This window comes from Lactuca saligna, chromosome 6, assembly GCF_052625555.1.
Source record: "Lactuca saligna cultivar CGN05327 chromosome 6, ASM5262555v1, whole genome shotgun sequence".
Taxonomy (NCBI): domain Eukaryota; kingdom Viridiplantae; phylum Streptophyta; class Magnoliopsida; order Asterales; family Asteraceae; genus Lactuca; species Lactuca saligna.
Window position 1 is genome coordinate 150,758,812 of NC_136422.1, and position 5,908 is coordinate 150,764,719.

The window sequence follows — 5,908 nt, forward strand, 5'->3', positions numbered from 1 at the left end:
AAACATTACTTTATACGGATTATAAAAGATTTTTTTGTTTCAAAGAAATATGTAAGAAACAGAGTACGTTACCGTAAATCCGAATTGCATCAAAACATTGATTTCTTAGCTTGATTTCCCACATTTGGAGCATACTCGTGGATTCGAACTTACGATTGAAGTTAATGATCAAATGCAGGATTTCAAGGAATGATTAGGATTTTTGATCAACAAAGTGGGTTTAGTGGGTAGAGAGTGAAGGGTCATTAACTGTGTATATCCTTCACTAGGGCAGTAATCGATGACATAGAGGTGGAAACACGAAAATACACTCGTCTATATTGTAGGTAACAGAACATATGGACGGAAGTTAGTGTGAGGGACCAAATTCAATAGAAATATCTAATTTTGGACCAGTAGTGCACCAATGTATCATTTTGGACCAAAATCGTATGATTTTACCAACCATAAGGAGCATTTTTACAATTTTGTCTTTTAATTTTAATATTACTATTCCGTTCTAGATTCCAAGTCCAAATGATTTCTTATAATTAACTAAATTCCAATCCCAAGCCCTATCCAACAAGAACGTTAAAATTGTTGACATAAGCCGTCCTCACCTAAGTTGCAACTTGCAACATAAAACATAAAATCATGTGCGTAAAATCCCACTATCATAAACCACCTTCCCAGAAACCACCGTTTTCCTCGTGTCAACCAAAGTGGGAAAAATAGATTAATAATCCGAACCAGGTGAATGAACCTTTCCCAATTCTTCCACCTATATAAACATCTCCCTATCATTAATCATCAACCGAAAACATTACCGGATTTTATTTTGTTCCAAATATAAACTAACCAGACTTGAAAACATTTGATTCAATTTTGAAAAAGAGTTATGGGAAATGATGGATTTGATTCCGATTTTGCTCTTCTTGAGTCTATTCGCCGTCATCTATTAGATGATTCCACCATGAATTCCATCAGTGGAGCTCCACCGATGAATTGCCGGACAAACACCCTGTTTCCTTGCTTGTCGGACACCTGGGGTGAATTACCCTTGAAACAGAACGATTCTGATGACATGTTAATAGCTCGGTTTCTTCACGAAACGTTGGATTTCGAGAGCCTCCTGTCGCCGGGAAAGACAATGACACCAAACATCGCCACTGTTAAATCTGAGCCGGAGGTTTTTGTGGGATCGCCGGAGATTTCAAGTTATGAAAAAGGATCACCGCCGCAGATGGTGGGAGTTGATGATGTGACGCAACAGAAGGGGAAACATTACAGGGGTGTGCGGCGACGGCCTTGGGGGAAATTCGCGGCTGAAATTCGGGATCCGGCGAAGAATGGTGCTCGGGTGTGGCTAGGGACGTTTGAGACGGCGGAAGATGCGGCGTTTGCATATGACAGGGCGGCGTATAAGATGCGTGGTTCTCGTGCTTTACTAAATTTCCCACTCCGAATTAATTCCGGTGAGCCGGAGCCGGTACGAATAACCTCAAAACGGAAAGCAACTTCGCCGGCGAGCTCATTGGAATATCGATCGCCAAAGAGGACAAATAGTTAGCGGTTGATGGATGCTGACTGAGACTGTGGAATGTGGATCACTTTTTGTTTAATTTATTATTTTATCGCGTGTAAATTGCTGTTTTTTGTGCATAAATGACAAATTTATTATTTTTTATTCATACAAAATCCAACTAATTTTCCTTAATTCACTCACATTCTTTATAAGAATCATTTAGCATTATTATTAAACTTGTAATTGTTAATATTTCAAAACAATTTTGAGTGATTCGAGTTTGATCGAATTATTTATTGAGTTACAATTCGAATATTAAAATAAGAATGATTTAGCATTATCCATCTGACCATTTATTAAACATGAGGTTTTTTTTTTGGCAAAAGGTCATATGATAATATTGATCAAAACAATGAAATCAGACAGGAAAGCAACTTAAACATATAAAAGCATTGTTGATATCCATCAAATATTTAAAAGATGTTTATGTTAGCATTAAAATATATTCATAAATATATGTTGCGTAAATTTGAAGAGATAGATACAGGGTTTCTAGAAGGTGACGCAAGATATGATTAACTTAGATAAAATTACATATCTGGTACCTATGGTTTGCAACAAAAGACCATTGTATGTCCATTTTAGTTTTCACCTTTCAAATGAACACAAAATGTCATTTTCAGGAATTTTGGACACAAGGGTCCATTTTAGGTTTCACCTTTCAAATGAACACAAAATGTCATTTGGGCTAGTCGATGTTAACTTTTCCAATAAAGTCTCGTATAAAATTAGGGGTGTTAATTTATGACACGACACGATAAAAATATACGAAACGAAGGGACGAAATCATAATTCGAATTTGTGTTCGTTTCAAGATTAAAAAACACGATGGCGTGTCGTGTTCATAAATCGACACGAAGTTGACACGATTAAGCATGTGGTTGTCGGGTTTTTCGTGCTTTTCGTTTTTATCGTGTTATGTGTCTTTAAATTTGAATGAAACACACTAATAGTTATGTAATATTATCTTTGTCGTATCGTGTCATGTTGTCGTGTTTTAATTGGTTCGTTTTAGTGTTAATGAAAAAAAAACACGACATCGTGTCGTGTCGTGTTCGTGTTATACAAAACCTCATCGTGTCGTGTCGTGTCAGACAAAAACACAACACAACTGCCCGATTTGACAGTCCTATATAAAATAACGAGCAAATTATATGGATGGTCCCTATAATTTGGGGTAATTTGCACATTTCGTCCTAATTTTTTTTTAATTCGGACCATCCCTATTGTTTGTTTTCGTTGCGCGCTTAGTCCATGTCTTATTTAAAAAGACTATTTTGCCCTTTATTATTTTGTTTTCCAATAAACTAATTATTATTTATAATTTAAATTATTATTAATAATAAAATCCATAAGGCTACCTCCACCAAAAACATATGTCCCTCTCTCGTTCTAAAAGAAAAGCCAAATTAGATAAAGTGAAAATTTCTGCAAAATTAATCTGTTCATCTTCAAGAGAGGCCCAAATCAATGGCGAAACTACGATGGAGTTTGACGGTGACCAGTCGATCTTCGTTTTTTCCCATGTCCCCAAACCATCTGTTAACTCAACTAAAAGGTAGCAACCGAGGAGGTGAAGGCAGATTCTAGGGCACTAAAACCATTGCTTGAAAACAACCAGAGGCCACCGAACATGAAGCAATGGGTGTCGATAAAACAACTACCCACATTTGTCGCCCTTTAACCTTATCGGCGCCTTTCAACCTTTTGAAGCCCTTATCTCATGTAGTTTATGTTCTAAACCCTAAATCGATGAAACAACCACCCACAACTGTCATCGCATCCACACCTCGAGGTTCCAGAGTGGTAATGCAAGTTGTGGAACCTACGATCAACCACCATCCCCTATCTTTTGTTCAGTTCCTCACAAGTCATGAACTTCATCCATTAATTGCATATGGTATTTCTTGGTTCGATGGTGCAGTTAGGCGAAGCATCGTCGGTAGAAGCAAATTTGGTACCAAGACATCCAATTGAAAGGTCCAACTATTTCCAACTCTAATTCATCCATTCTTTCTAGTTTCATCCATAATTTAGTGCCAATTTCTATTACACTCTGTTAAAAGCCATGAATTTGATTTCAGTTGAAAAAGAAATCAGTTAACAATGATTTCAGGTTATGATTTCATAATTTGATTTTATATTGAGGTTTAATTTAGATTTTGGGTTTTGTTTTCATCTTGATTTTGGGGTTAATTTGAGATTTTGATTTCTGCATGAGCTTATTTTTTTAGGGTGTTTTCAGTTCAGATATACTTCAATATTTTGTTTAGATATACATCAGAGGAGTCGTCGGAGTTTTAGTGTTCGTTTGAAATACGCAAGTGGTGGTGTCGATGACCAATGGAGAAAGTGAAGTATAGGGTGATGAATGTGGGTGGCGGGTACCATATGTGTAATCAAACTATTTTTTATTAGATTAATTATAAATAAATAACATAAAATCAAAAATGAAATAGAAATGACAATATAGTCTTTTTAGGTCCGGCAAGACAAAATGCACATCAAAAATAGATTTTAAGAACCTTCTGAGTTAGAAAAAAAATTAGGAACCAAACACACAAATTACACCAAAATAGTAAAGGGCAAAATAGTCTTTTGTCCTTCCTACCATAGAACCAATTATATAATTTGTTATTGCGACAGAAATCATTTATCTATTATTTATTATCGTTTTTTTTATATTTTTTATGATTTAGTTTTTATAATGTTTTGTTCGAATATATTGTTTAAAATATTTTTTTATATTTTATTTGCTTATATATTTTTTTAATGTTTTGTTTAAATATATTTATTAATATTTTTTATCCTTTTATTTGTTTATATTTGTTAAATATTTCAAGAAAAATATAATAATAATTTATCATACTTAACTCGTGTTTTTTTATAGATAAGTTTACATATATATATATATATATATATATATATATATATATATATATATATATATATATATATATATATATATATATATATATATATATATATATATATATATATATATATATTTTAAAGTTTTCAAGAAAAGGAATAGCAAACTTATCATTTTTTGGTAGAATTAATCCTTGCACTTTGCTCCTTATTTTTTTTTACCTATTTTGATACTATTGGTCATTGCAATCAATATTTTCACACTTTTTAGTAACCTTTTAGTATTTAAAGTTTGGCCACAAAACTTTATCGGTTTGACAACTTTGATCTATTTTCTAAAAATTTGTTAATTCTTACCACTTTAATTTTTTAGCCATTTTGACACTTCTAATCCTTGCAGTTAAAACTTTTATATTTTTTTTCATAAAAACATGAAAAAATGGTACGAGGCAAAGCCTGTACTTTTTATCATTGCACTTTCTACGTCTGTCATATTTATCGATTTAGAAACAACATTGAAAGCTTCTGGCCCCACATAGCGAGGGTAACCTTTCTAGTTATTATATATATATATATATATATATATATATATATATATATATATATATATATATATATATATATAATGTTATATAATTACTATTTTTTACTTTGAATATCTAACTATATAGGATAAATAAGGATACAATTGTTATTTTTGTAAAGCTTTTTATAAATATTCTCTATAAAAATATGTAAAAAGGTTTGGTATAAATCAGGTATAAAGTTATTTATTTTAATATGATTAATATATAAACTAATTGGAATCCAAAATGAATGTCAAAATTATATATAGGTTCAAAATCCATATAACTCGAAAACAAGTGTCAATGTTTTCGAGTTTATTATTTTATTGTTAGAAAATTTGTTCGTTTTCGAGTTATACATGGTTCTATTCAGCCTATGTAAAGATCAATACATGTATCGAATTCCGGTTACCTTATATATTAATCCTATTAAAATAAGTTATTATATACCTAATCTATATTAATCATATTTGTATTTAACAAAATTTGTACACTTTTTTATTTTGCAAAAAGAATGGTTATCTATATTAACAAAACAAAAACAAAAAAATTATATTTTCTAGATGCACGATTGTTGTAGAGGTTTGGAAGCGAGTATGTTACGAGTTATGATTTTATTGGTCATGAACTCTTTCAAAAATATAAATAAACAACACATTAAAAATATATTCGAATCGAACATCAAAAAATAGAAAAAATTATTCGAACAAAACATCAAAAAAACATCTAAATCTTAAAAGATATAAAAAAATAAAAACGAAAAAATATATAAAAAATTAAACAATATAATATTAATGATAATAACAACAATAATAATAACAATAAATAAAAAAAAATAGATTAAAACAATGAAAATACTAAAAATTAAGATAAAATTTTAATTAAATGATTATGTTGGTAAAATATA

At 31.1% G+C, this 5,908-nt stretch overlaps 1 pseudogene; it reads left to right on the forward strand.

Moving 5' to 3' along the window:
* The first annotated feature begins 691 nt into the window (after positions 1–691).
* Positions 692–1,677, forward strand: LOC145001633 (ethylene-responsive transcription factor 1A pseudogene; annotated as a pseudogene).
* The last annotated feature ends 4,231 nt before the right edge of the window (positions 1,678–5,908 follow it).